Below are 14,428 nucleotides of genomic sequence, written 5' to 3'. Positions count from 1 at the left end.
TGTATTGTATTCAAATGTTGAAGAAACATCTTCTCTAGTATTAAGAGACAGATTGACAGTGGCAGAGGAACAGCATTACAGAAATGTCATTAACTATCATTAAACAATTTAATTGTGGTTTGGGGGCAAAATAAATGAAGAATCTGGGAGTGAAAGAGAGTGTGGCAGTGGATAAAAGATATAGCACATGAGTTAATTTTAAATTTTTCAGTTTCAAGATTATGCAATCTTGGGGCTGGAGCGATAGCACAGCAGGTAGGGCATTTGCCTTACACACGGTGGACCTGGGATCAATTCCCAGCATCAAGCACCACCAGGAGTAATTTCTGAGTAGATGAGCCAGGAGTAACCCCTATGCATTGCTGGTTGTGACCCCAAAAAAGCAAAAAAAAGATTATGCAATCTTAAGGATTGACTAACATGAGTGCCCTAGGTTGTAAGAAGAGATAGTAATTGAAATTTGAAAAGTCAAATCTAGAGGAAACAAAAGGAAGGAAAAAAATAGACTCCTAAGTTTCTAATTCTTAGTTTCTTATTTTCACTTGTTTCTATTACTTATGGCTTAGATCTTGAAATTACTTTTATTCTTCTTTTCTGAGAACAATGATATGATTTTAAGACATTCTATTTCATATTGTTTTTGTTTTCATTAGAAAAAAACTTGATTACAAAAACAAAATGGAATTTCCCCCTTCTCTTTCTTTCCTTCTCTTCCCTTCCCTTCCCTTTCCTTTCTTTCTCTCCCCTCCCCCCCTCTAGTCCCCTCCCCTCCCCTCCTGTCCCATTCCTTCCCCTCCCCTCCACTTTTCCCTTTCCTTTCCTTTTTCCTTTCCTTTTCCTTTCCTCTTCCTTTCCTTTTCCTTTCCTTTTTCCTTTCCTTTTTCCTTTCCTTTTTCCTTTCCTTTTTCCTTTCCTTTTTCCTTTCCTTTTTCCTTTCCTTTCTCCTTTCCTTTCTCCTTTCCTTTCTCCTTTCCTTTCTCCTTTCCTTTCTCCTTTCCTTTCTCCTTTCCTTTCTCCTTTCCTTTCTCCTTTCCTTTTTCCTTTCCTTTTTCCTTTCCTTTTTCCTTTCCTTTTTCCTTTCCTTTCCTTTCCTTTCCTTTCCTTTCCTTTCCTTTCTTTTCCTTTCCTTTCCTTTCCTTTCCTTTCCTTGATGCTTAGGAACTATGGTTTCCAGGCACTAGACTTAAGTCTCCAGCATAAAAACTTACATTCCTGCCCTTTGATATATTTTCTTGATTCCAGAACTGTTTTCAAATAATGGTCAAACTCAGACAAAATGAGGGCTAGGCGGTACCTAATAGTTCTTTGAGAAACCACGCAGTTTTGAGGGAATTAAACTCTAGCTCTCACCTATGCTAGGCATCTCTTTGACCACTTCAGCCATGTCTAGGCCCATAGAAGTAAATTTTTGGCTCTTTTTTTCTTTTTTGGTGTGTGTGTGTGGGTCACACCTGGCAGTGCCCAGCGTTTACGCCTGACTTTGCACTCAGGAAAAACTCCAGGCAGTGCTCCGGGGTCTTTATGGGATGCCCTGGATCAAACCAGGTCTGCTGTGTGCAATGCAAACACCCTATCATCTGTACTATTGCTCCAGTCTCTAGAAGTAATTTTTTTAACAGAAGTGGACTAACCAATGCTGCTCCTAAGTTCATTTTTTAATGTGTAAGATGACTGAGTAATATTGGTTTACAAAAGTGGAAATGTTTATATATTTTAGGAGTACAATACTATCACAGAATGCTATCGCCGCTGTGACTACCAGCCGAATGCCAGCAGCCCTCCAACAGTTCAACTGGATCTTTCAGCCTAGACTCCCTCTCACCTTGAAGACCTCAATACTGTGCTCTGAGTGAAGAGGTTTGTAGGTTTGTTTTTATTTTGTACATATTTCCTTGACTTTTATATATATATATATATATATATATATATATATACAACTTATATGAGTTGGAGCACAGCAGGTAGGGCATTTGCCTTGTATGCGGCTGACCCGGGTTCAATTCCTCTGCCCCTCTTGAAGAGCCCAGCAAGCTAACAAGAGTATCTTGCCCACAGGGCAATACCCGTGACTTATTTGATATGCCAAAAACAGTAACAACAAGTCTCACAACTTGTTGTGAGACGTTATTGGTGCCCGCTCGAGCAAATTGATGAACAATGGGAGGACAGTGCTACAGCGCTACACCTTATATATCTGTTATATAAACAGATCATCTGGTACTTGTCTTTCATCTTCTGATTTATTTAGTTAACATGACACCCTCTAATTCTCTTTATGTTGCATAAAAACACAAGATTTCGCCTTTTTTATAGGTGAATAGTATTACATTGGGATGCATGTATGTAGCATATTTATCCACTCATCTGTCATCTGGCCCCTGCGTTGTGCCTGGATCTTGGATATTGTAAATAGTGCTGCAATAAACATGGGCATACCTTTATGAGTTGAGTGTTTTGTGTTGTTTGAATAGATATCTAGGTAGAGCATTTTTGGATTACATAGTAGTTTTAATCTCAATTCATTTTAAATGCAAATTTATGTCTATCTCTTATATGGAAAAAAGGCTAATTAGAGCAATGTGTTTCCCATGAAATTACTATATTCATCTCTAAAAATGATTTTTTAAAAAGAAGTACACATTAATTTCTTTTTTTATTAAGTACTATGTTAGCCAGCAGAAGAATGCAGAGTTTGGTGGCTGTTAGGCAGAGAAGACAGCAGTTTGAGCAGTTGGTGATATGTAAGATTTAATATCAACAATCACTTTGACAAAGTTAGAGCACTGACTAATTTAGAGATGCCATGTGCTTCATTAGCTAAAGAATAGTTAGCTCCAATTTCAGGGATCATTTTCAGTTTTAGTCATTATAATTATTCTGTGATTTAATTTTCATCATTTGTCCATGGGTCCATGTTATAGAAAAATGGGGAAGGTATTGTGTGCAATTATAGTTAACTGACTTTTAAATAATTGAAATTGCAGTGAAATTAAAATATATTTTCAAATAGAAGAAATCTTTGCTATTACTATCAGCTTCATTTTTGATTAGTATAAAAATATAAACTAATATTGTAATATACTTCTTCAAATTAGTCTTCTTTAGAAGGTTTTAAATATTTTTGTAAAATGTATTTATTAAAATATAACCTTAATATTCTTTAAGTTTAAAAGCATTAGTCTGGCAGTTTTTTTATTTTCTCTAAAGCTAAAGTCTTGTGTGATTAAAAAAACAAAATTGCAGGTTATTTGAATTATGCATAAGCATTTCTTTGAACAACTTGAAAATAATTTGTATTCAAAAGATAGTTTTTTTTAAAAGAAAATTAGAAGATTTTTTGCAAGTACTAGTTTTTATTATATTTGAAATATGTTGGGAAACAAAAATTCAATTAAAGCAAACATTGTTGTTTAAAAGTTTCTCATGAGAGGGTCAGAGCAATAGTATAGCCGGTAGGGTGCTTGCCTTGCATGTGTCCTGCCTGGGTACTCTTCTTGGCATCTCAAGTGGTTCCAAAGCCAGTCAGGAGTGTTTCCTGAGTGCACATCCAGGAGTAGGCCCTGTGCACTGTGGGCCTACCAATGCTTTCAAAAGTCATGAAATTTGGTAGCATATAAGCAACTTGATTGGACATAAAACTGTTCTCTTTTCCTCTTCTCTCTTTTCTTTTCTCTCTTTGTCCTCTCTTTTCCTGCCCTCATTTATTCCTTTCTGCTCTTCATTTTCATTGAAAACGGCTTCCTAGTTGCTGGGAAATGAAAATGCCAGTCACAGTGTTATGGTCTAGAAGTCTCTTGGACCAAACATCTATCTCTTGATGTGAAAATGATGAGAAGCATAGGTACCACTTTCGTTGAGGACATGGAGTCTATTGTATTTATTAAATTCTGTATTTTAATACAGTAGAAGGTGAGTTACTTTCATTATAAACTATAGTAAAATAACTGTATAAAATGGTCCTAAACCTCACTTCTGATTGTGTTTTCTTGCAATAATAAAGCTGAGGACTTTAGCACTCCTTTTTTTTCTTTGATAGCACTAACAATTTTCATAAACTTTTCCTTGCCTGGTTAGTTATGATACTACTTTGGCATCTGAAAACAAATGCAAATATTTGAATTGGTTTTAGTTTTCCTTTTTTATGTTAAAGTTCAACTTTAAATGGAGTTTAGTTCCTTTTTATGACAAACAAACTAATTAAATATTGCCTATGAAAATATATTATCAAAGCGTTCTTTGGAAATTATACTTTCTTTTATATGATTGTGGAGAACACAGTGTGCAAATATTTTTAACCCTAGCCTTGAATATCTTGGAGGCAAGCTGAGAGTTACAGTTTTGTTGGTTTTCCTTGGTGGCAGGGATAAATCCTTTCTCTATGTTGTAAGTATTATTACTGACATTAATTATCCTAATAGACTAACATCAGACTTTGACACTCATTTATTATGTGGGTCCAGATGAGAACATGATTGTTTAAATACTAAAATAAAACTATTTCCATACGTGTATGATAACGAATTTAGAACTTGTTTTCCAAAGCTTGTTTTTTATTGGAACAAACATCAAGATAGTGAATTACTGCAAACAATAAAAATGCATGCCATTTGCTATACTTAAAAAATTATAATATTTATAATATGGAAAATTGGATTAAAACCAGCTAGCAAATCTGTTAGGATGCCCATCACTTGGCTTATATGAAATCAGTTTGCAGAAATCCAGAAGGTTTTAGTAAATGGTTCATAATCTGGAGGCAAGACTGATTATTTCATTCCATATTTAAAATATTAAGAATATTATCATCTTGAGTATAAAGATATTTGTGTTCACAGTGTATTCTGGATATCTTACCTTGTTTTTACCTTTATTTATTTATCTTTTGGGAGCACACATGGTAATTCTCTGGGGCTGCTCTTGGCTCTAGGCTCAGGAATTATTCCTGGTGTTGTTTGGGAAACCATATGTGATCCTGGGGATTGACCCCAGGCCAGCCACATGCAAAGCAAACACCTCTACACCATACTATCCATCTGGCCCCTCAAGTTTTTAAACTTCAAGCTCCAAAATATTAAAAAAGGGGAGCTTTCCACTAATCATTGACAATACAACATGTTCCTGAGTACCTATAAAAGGGTTTGCATTTATAGCTACTTTATATTTCCAATAAGTAGGATTCAATTTTGTGAAGATCATTGGCCTCTCTTTTCTATAAGCTTGTTCATCACAAAATAGGAAGACACTTTTTCTCTACTTCATGGTTTCATGAGCTAATCTAAGTCATAGCCCCAAACAGTTTGTCATCAGCCTGCTATTTAAACCTAATGCCCTCGCCTCTCATTCATCTTAGCTGAAATAGAATTATGGAGAGAGATGATTTCTGGAGGGAAATTAAGAATGATAATTAATGTGATGCCCCTTACAGTTACTAAGTAGCATGAATATCTTTATTTGTTTGGGGGTGGTAGAACTCATCCAATTTAAATGAATTGGTGTAAAACTTGGCAGAGGGATTCTCAACTCAGAGACCCTATTAAATACAAGATGATACCACGTACATTAAAGCAGCACCTGTTGAAAATTAACACATAATAGGTGCAATTACTTAACAGTTTGCTCAAGAGGAAAACTGTCTTATCTCTTTAATTTAATTCACGTTGTCTGAATTTGATGTATACTACTTAGTTCTCAGCTATAGGCAAAAATATTTATTCATTGGTAAGTAAGCACTGTGTTTATTGAGTAATACAGGAATTTGCAGTTACACAGCCAAAACATTTGTTTTTATCAGTACTTTTTGTATATTACTGCTTGCATTTTATTTTGTGTGTATATCTAATAAATTCATTCTTTGGTTTCAAATAGATGTGGTAGAATTAAAAGACTAAACATTAACAAGTAGTCATATTTTAAATGTGTATATGCATTTATTCATGAAATTATGTTATTTTTACTTGAATCATATTTACCATAATTTAAATAGGTCATACAAGGCCAGAAAGCAAGTTAGTGACTAATATAGGAAGTAAGATGTAAGAATAATATAGCAAGTAAGGTGATTGTCTTGTATGTAGTCAAACTGTATTCAATTCCTGGCAGCACATTGATCCCTTGAGCACTACCAGGAATGACCCCTGAGAATAGTGCCAGGAGTAAGTCCTGAGCCTCATTGAGTGGCACTAAAAACAAAATAAATGAAAAAAATTTAGGTGATGCATAAAGCAGTACTTCAAAACTTGTAACAAAGAACCAGCAAATCTACTAGTCATTTTTTCCAAATTCTTCTTCCCAGGGCTAATATTGGATGTGTACACTATGCACAACCTTATGGTTTATAACCAGTTCATACTTGAATAATTGGCATTTATATGTTTTTGTTAAATAGCTTGAAGTTCAACTTTGCTACTCAATTTTAATTCTTCAGAACTAATTACTTTTAATTCCTCTATGAAGATTTAGAAATAATAGAGACCCACTCAAAAAAATAAGCCATCCGTATCACTGTCATCCTATTGTTCATAGATTGCCTCGAGCAGGCACCAGTAATGTCTCCTTCATCCTATCCCTGAGATTTTAGAAAGTGCCACATTCGAGGCTCTTTCAGGATCAGGAGAGTGAGACCCATCATCGTTACTGGTTTTTGCATATTGAATACACCACGAGGACTTTGCCAGACTCTGCCGTGTGGGTAGGATACTTTTGGTAGCCTGCCAAGTTCTTCGGAGTTAAAACTAGATAATAAGATGTTGTACAGCTGCAAATGCAGCCGTGCGCATCTGGAAACTGGGTTTTATAGTCTCTGGGTCTTGGCTGTTGATGGGATTACAGGGCGCCGGGGGCAGTTGGTGGATGTAATGCCCACATACTGGAAGATGGGGGATCTGGGTGGACTCGGCCCAGTCCCAATCCAAGCAGGCTTGGAGATCTACTCCCTGGGCTCAACCCGGGTTCGGGCAAGCCTCACGCATGAAGGATTCGGCAGAGGACCCAGGTGTGCGGGACCTGGGACGTAGATCTCCAAGCCTGCTCAGATTGGGACTGGGCCTCCTCCACCCAGATCCCCCATCTTCCAGTATGTAGGCATTACACCCTCCAACTGACTCCGGTGCCGTGTAATCCCATCAACAGCCAAGACCCAGAGACTATAAAACCCAGCTCCCTAAGAGAACAGTGCAGAATTTCCTACCTCCGCGCCTGGCTGTCCTCACCGGAGCCCCTTGGAGGAGGGTGGGTTGAATTTCCCTCCCCACCCTGAGCAGAGCCCGGCACCTGAAGACCACCGGCTCCAGCCACAGCCAGGCTTAAGACCACTCTCCACACGTTCAGAAGCCATCAGTGTGCCATATAGAAAGATCAAAAGTTAGGCAAGAAAAAACTCCACCACACTTCAACAAATTTTCATCAATAAGTGGATGTTTATATCATCATGAAAAGTTACTCTGAGAATGTTATAACTCTATTGAGTGAATACAAGAAAGCATAATGTTGTGGTGATGGTGTAAAAATTATAAGATAGCATAAGTTAGCCTATAGTGTCTAAATTTGATCTATTAGATAAATATAAAACAAATTATTACAAGTAATAAAAGTAAATAGAAACTGAACTAATTTGTTTCATTTTTTTTCTAAAATTCTGATTATAAAAAAATAAGTTCTCTGTTCTGTTAGTGGTTAGAAATCAGAACTGGCACACTTAATATACTAATGTATGCGACAACCCACTCAAATATCAATTGACTTATAACAACAGTAATATTACACATCCGGTATCAGGTCACTGCTGGTCAATGATAATTCTGTCTTTTTTCTCCTGTGTCTTTTGATGTTAAGGATTTACATGGAAGAAGCAGTCTTTATTTGGGCCAGGAAGTTTTCATGTATAATTAAAAAGCTGAGACGTGAACCCAATCACTCAAATCCTCAGTTTCTGTTCAGTCATGCATACTTTCCATCCATTCGCTTTCCAAGTCACCAAAGCAAATCACATGGTTAAGCCTGAGATTAACTTGGGAGAGCAATTACAATGTTAATGGGTAAAGTCAATTTGCCTTTTTGTCTAGCTGGTATAACATTTTGGAATTCTGTATCTACCAAGAAATGGTTTCTCAAATGAATCACTAAATGCTATTAAAAGTTAGATTTTAGTTTTAATTATGGAAAGAAAAATGATGTAGTGTTAAATAATGATTTGCCTTTGGTTTTAATGAGAGAAATATGCAGTAAAGAGTTCCGAAACATCCAGTGGAACTTCTCTAAATTTACCAAATGTTTCTCCAGATGTCTATAAGTGTCAAATTAAACTTGCAAATTATTTTGCTTCATGTGGGGTTTCTAATTGAAGAATCACTCATTTTCTTCTTTCTTCAAAAATTCCTGACATTTGGTAATTAATATTATAGAGGAAAACTTACTTTATCAAGTTGTATTCTTAGATTTCCAACACAGCAGTGCTGCTGCAGCTTCCAGTATGTACATGTGGAGGTGAAAGGTTCCTCTCTTAATAATGCTTTCATGTTTCTTTCTCAACAGGCTATGTGAGTAATGTTACCAATTTAAGAATATTGTAACTGGGTTACCTACACTATCAAAGCTATAGAAATATGTAATTATAATAAAATGAAGATGCAAGATGTCAAAAATGTCAACAAGAAAAATAAACCTTTAGTCGTTGTTAGTTTTCTTTTAAAACAAAAAGAAAATTTCAGATTACCTTTTTTTTTTGGTGGGGGGAGGCTACACCCAGTAATGCTCAGAGGTTATTCCTTTCTCTGAACCCAGGGATTACTCCTGGTGGAGCTCTAGAGATCATATGAGATGCCAGGATCAAATCTGGGATGGCCGCATGCAAGACAAGCACCTTAAAATTCCAGCCTATGAATTCTTAAACATATCTGAATTCAGTTTATATTCTGCTTGTTGAAATAGAATTTTTTAAAGAAAAGTTGTCAACTGTCTAAAAATTAGACCTATTTTTTAGGTAAAAAATTGATTATAGAAGCACTAGAGTTTTTTTAAATTATTTATCTATTATGATAACAGTTACATAATCAGATGATAGAGGTATAGACATACATAAAAAGACCTGTTCCTTTATTCAAAGGACATATAGAACATAATGATTGTAGTTTGCATGATTCATGTTTAATATCTCTGTGGGATTAGGGCTTACAACACTTAATAACTCTTATCTAATTCTTAAAAATAGAAAGAAGGAAAAAGAAAGAAAGAAAGAAAGAAATATATGAAAAGAAGGAAAATAATGGAATTGACAAGGAAATGGGACTGCAAATGAAAAAATAACTGCTTTAATTTTATGATAATCAGGGTTATTATGGCTCATATGATTTTTATGAAGAATGAGAACCAAGACCAGATAGCATTTAAGTCTGTACAGGTAAAATCATACTGCAGTAAGTGTTTAAACAATTACCTACACAGTTGGCATGAATTTCACTGGACATGAGAGTACTTATCTGATACTGTTTAACTTATAAGTTTCTAAGCTTGACACCTTTAGTTGTCATTTTCAGGAGTAATCCCTGATAACTTTTAGGGATGATCTTTGAGCACTGCTAATTTTGGCTCAAAACCCAAAAGCAAACCAAATAGATACATACAGTCCAGCATAGTATAGTGGTAGAAGGAATTTTCTTGACATAATGGTTATGCAAACTATACAGGAAAAATTATATGTTGTCAGCCACTGTTATTTATAATCTTATCACAGGAAAAAGTCATTGACATTTTGTTTGTCTCCTTCCAATCATTTTTTTTTCATTAAAATCAGTACACACACACACACACACACACACACACACACACACACACAAGTATATTCCTAGAATTAGACTTAGTTTGGTAAAACCAAACTTAAAGATAAACTGGGAATTATTTACATCTTATGTTACAGGGCCAATGATCTTCATATGTCAATAAAAATAAAAATAAGATCTAATGGGTAGGAGTCCATGTTTGGTATATAGACAAAGCATGTACTCTGTCACTAAGGTATATCCTTGACTCCAGAGAAAGTTTGTAAATGAGAATAAATTACTGAACTATAAATGTGATATTGCATTAATTCTTTTTCTAAAAATTCTCATAACTGATTTATAAATGTGGGATGGCATGTATAAGAGAATATTTATTTTAATATTGCTTACAGTAGTTACAAATAGATTGATTACAAAGTGAGGAATTTTTGAGAGGAAAAAATGGGGAGGCAGAAAGGGGAAAAGGGATAGTTTATATGCTTATTCCTAGAGTAGGAGTTTTAATTTATGAATGCTGGATTGGATTTTAATTACTATATTTTCTCATTGTTTAAATTTTCTAATTGTGTATTTTTAATTTCACAATTAGAAAAATTATCTTTACATTTTTACTTAGAAAGTTGACGGTTAAAATAAATACACTTGCATTCTAAATCTCAAAAAAGATTCTGAATATTTCCTCTATAATATGTGAGGACAGAGATAAATGATAACTTGTTTCCTTGTATCTTTTAATTTACAAGATATTTCCTCTACTGCATGCTTCAAATCTTTATATAGCTTCCTCAGAAGTAAAGGTAGACTTGAGGTAGAATTCTCAATGAGGTAGAATTGATTGAGGTGCTTTGAGTTGGAAAGTTCTTTCAATTGTTTCAAGAGGACTTTGTATAGTGGTATAAAAACAGATATATTGGTGAGTATGGGGAACATTTGGTACCAGTTAGAAGTACCACTCTTATTATTTATGGAGATGATAATAAATGGTTATGCAGAGCTCAGTGCCAACATCCACAAAATTTAGTCACTGTGAAATTACAAAGTTATTTATGACTGGACTTCAGGCATATAATGTTTCAACACCAATCCCTAATCCTTTCACCAGTGTTCACTTCCTTCCACCAATGCCCCCCACCTACCCCATTTGCCTCTCACTCACCAGTCTGCTTCTACTAGAGGCTCTCTCTCTCTCTCTCTCTCTCTCAATATATATATATGTTTTATATATATGCTATTGAAAGAAGTTGTGTGCAAGACAAGCACCTTAACCCCAGTAGTGACTCTTACTTTATGTATATTTTTCCATGTTCATTTTCAACATCTGTATACTTTTAACATTTCAATATATATGCATATCAAAGACTTAAAGCACACACAAATGTATATGTACATTTGTATAGGTCTTTAGCCAAGCTTATGTTTGAGGAATACTTGATATTTTGAGGCACAATTGTGAATGGGAATTTTAAAAAATATATCACTTAAAATATATAAGTATATATTTCAATATATGTATGATCCACTTAGATGGGTCATTTTTATTCCATTCTGTCAATCTATCTTTAAGTTATATACTTAAATATTTTAAATATAATGTTTTTAGTGTGTTTATACTTAGTTCTGTTACTTTATGGTTTGCTTTAATTTGTTCCTTTTGCTTTCTATTCTTCCACCTCCCTATGTTTCTTATGTTGTTTATTTGAACAGTTTAGGCATTCACTTTCATTTTAAGATTGTTTTATCAATCTAATTTTGTGCTATTCTGATTACAAACTACTTAATTTTTCAGGTAGATTTTGTCTATTTCAATTGGATTATAGAAATGCCATTACTTTATCACCTCCCTCATATGGTGTAGTTTTATTATATAATATACCTATGTACGTTAGAATGTCTCTATTTACCTTTATTCCTCAGTCACGGTCACGGTCCTCCCGTTGTTCATCGATTTGCTCGAGCGGGCCCAGTAACGTCTCCTTCGTGAGACTTGTTGTTACTGTTTTTGGCATATTGAATACATCACAGGTAGCTTGCCAGGCTCTGCCGTGTGGGTGAGATATTCTCGGTAGTTTGCCGGGCTCTCCGAGAGGGACAGAGGAATCGAACTCGGGTTGGCCATGTTGGCTGCGTGCAAGGCAAATACACTACCCGCTGTGCTATCGCTCCAGCCCACTTTTATTCCTAAATAATATTTTTACCAGATAAAGAATTCTGGGTTATCTGTTCTTATTTTTTGGGGGGGGGGCATAATACTTTGAGATGCTCAAGGGTTTCTCTTGGTTCTGCACCTTTTAGGAATCACTCCTGGCAGTACTTAAGACACCATAAGGGATTGAACCCATGGGCCCTGTGCAAAGTAAACACCCTACCCACTGCTATCACTTAGGCCCCTGTTTTTTTTCCTTTTTTCCAGAATTTTGAAAACGCTTTGACACTGTCTTGGTCTTACATTTTCTTTCTCTTTTTTCCATTTGAATCATTACTGTTATTTCATCTTCCATTTTTGTATTCCTTCATTTCAATGTTTAATCCTTTTGTTATCTTCCCATGTTAAACTGAATTTCATTCAACATGCTTTTCATACTTAGCATATCTCTGTGTTCTATTTTGTGGAACCTCCCTAGCTGTGCTCAGGATGCCAACAGCCACTGCCCATGATACTCGGCCTGGCAATGAGGGTCAAATACTTAGGTGCTTAGGTTCAGCAGTACAGTGTGTCTGTTGTTGCTATGGGCAGCAAAGAATACTCTTGTTTTTGGGGTTACCAAGGCAACACCTAGAGGTTCTAGGGTCATCTCGGTTATATCCAACTGTGCTTGCAGGTCCATGTGGCGCTGAGGACTGAACTTGATCTCATGCATTTAAGGCCTGTACTGTCCAACTTGGATCTATCCCCTCCTCCTCCAACAACCATGTCTGATTTTTTTACGTGGGGAGGGGTGAGGAACTTGCGCTCCTATAACTCTATTTTTGATATCTTGATCTTGCTTTTCTATGTTGAATTTAGCTTCTCTAACTTCATTAATTTTGATGACTTCATACCAAGAGGGTAAGCATCTTTTATTTATAGACGTTTTGGTGGCTTTAGTTGGAATTTTCTACTATCTACATGTCTTAGGTGGAGTTTTGGGAGGTAATGAGGAGATTGAAAGTAATGTTGCTAGAAGAGGAGCAATCCAGAGACAGAGTCCCAAGCTGTCCTTTTGCTTTCCTGGTCAAAACTCCCCTATCTTGATTCTTCAAGTCTGGATCAGTCTTTACCAACAACAAGTGAGTTCCTGAAAGGTGTGTGTGTGTGTGAGTGTGTGTGTGTGTGTGTGTGTGTGTGTGTGTGTTGGGATTGTGGTGGTGAAGTCAGTGGGCCCCCAAGCCTCGTGGGTGGTTTATGTGAGACAGAGAAGAGAGAGTCTTTCTCCCAATCTGCCTCTGTCACCCTGGACCAGCTGGGAAGGCTAGAACTGATAAAGTCTGGAAAGTCAATCCTAGATCTTACCCAGGGGTTCCAGGTACTTCACCCTGTCTTGCAGAAAATAGTTTTGGGAGTTGATTGGCAGTGAAGTAAAATCAAATTTTATTTGTAGGGTTTTTGAGGAAGGGGAAGGACGAAGAGCAAAGGGAGAAAGAATAATGCTTGCTTGCTTGCTTTCTTTCTTTCTTTCTTTCTTTCTTTCTTTCTTTCTTTCTTTCTTTCTTTCTTTCTTTTCTTTTTGGATCACACCTGGCAATGCACAGGGGTTCCTCCTGGCTTTGAACTCAGGAATTAGTCCTGGTGGTGCTCAGGGGATTCTGAGAATTGAACCCAGGTCTGCCATGTGCAAGGCGAACGCCCTACCAGTTGTGCTATCGCTCAAGCCCCCAGTAACACTTTCAAGGAAGAACAGGGACTTCTCAAAGACTTTCAGGGCTTTGAAAGGGCCTTAAAGATCAGGGAAAACAGGGGCTTCTCCAAAGGCTTGTAGAGCTTTGAAAGGGACTTAAAGATCAGCTTTTATATAGATATTTCTCAGATGCATTGATAGGGTTCCCTTGGTCTGGAGTTTCTGTGGCAGAGGTGGGGTCGTTCCGGTGTCTTAAATCTTCAGATCCTTAATTGAAGTTTCTGTCTCTGCTGAAATTTGTGTCTCTGTGGGGTCTAGCCTCCTGAGAGTCTGACAGGAGCAAGAAGATCTTTTCAGGACCTAGCCTTAATTCTTGCAGCTTCAGGGCTATTGGATTTATTACTTCTCGGAAATTCATTGCCATGGGTCCTCTCCTATCTATCCACCTGCCTCAGTGCTGGGAGGATTGGGGGAACATTGTGATTTAGCTAATCATGACATTGTTTTCTTCAAACACCAGACTTGGTTTCTGTTACCAGTGTTCAGATTCTTCCAGAAACGCAGCCCATTTCTTGAAGTCCAACTATATTAGAAACTAGAATATATGCAGTTTCTGTCCTTCCCCATACCAGGTCAGCTTTGCAGTGGTGGTGACTGCTGATAGCATGTGCAGGCTGGGAATCCCTCCTTTAATTGATCCCAGTTTCTCCAACTGTGCACCACAGTTTCCAGCCTCTTGTAACAGAGATGAATGGGTCTCTCGGGCAAACCAGACTTTGAACTGGTGTGGTTTTACAGTGATTTCCCATTGATTTCTAGTTGTGCTTTGGAGGGAAGCAT

The 14,428-nt window shown here is 36.5% G+C and overlaps 1 pseudogene; it reads left to right on the top strand.

The window, feature by feature from the left end:
* The first annotated feature begins 9,080 nt into the window (after positions 1-9,080).
* LOC130042199 (uncharacterized) lies at positions 9,081-9,193 on the top strand (annotated as a pseudogene).
* Positions 9,194-14,428: the final 5,235 nt, after the last annotated feature.

The sequence above is a fragment of the Sorex fumeus genome, unplaced genomic scaffold (assembly GCF_029834395.1).
Source record: "Sorex fumeus unplaced genomic scaffold, SorFum_2.1 ptg000098l, whole genome shotgun sequence".
Taxonomy (NCBI): Eukaryota; Metazoa; Chordata; class Mammalia; order Eulipotyphla; family Soricidae; genus Sorex; species Sorex fumeus.
This window is presented reverse-complemented; position numbering and strand designations above follow the sequence as displayed.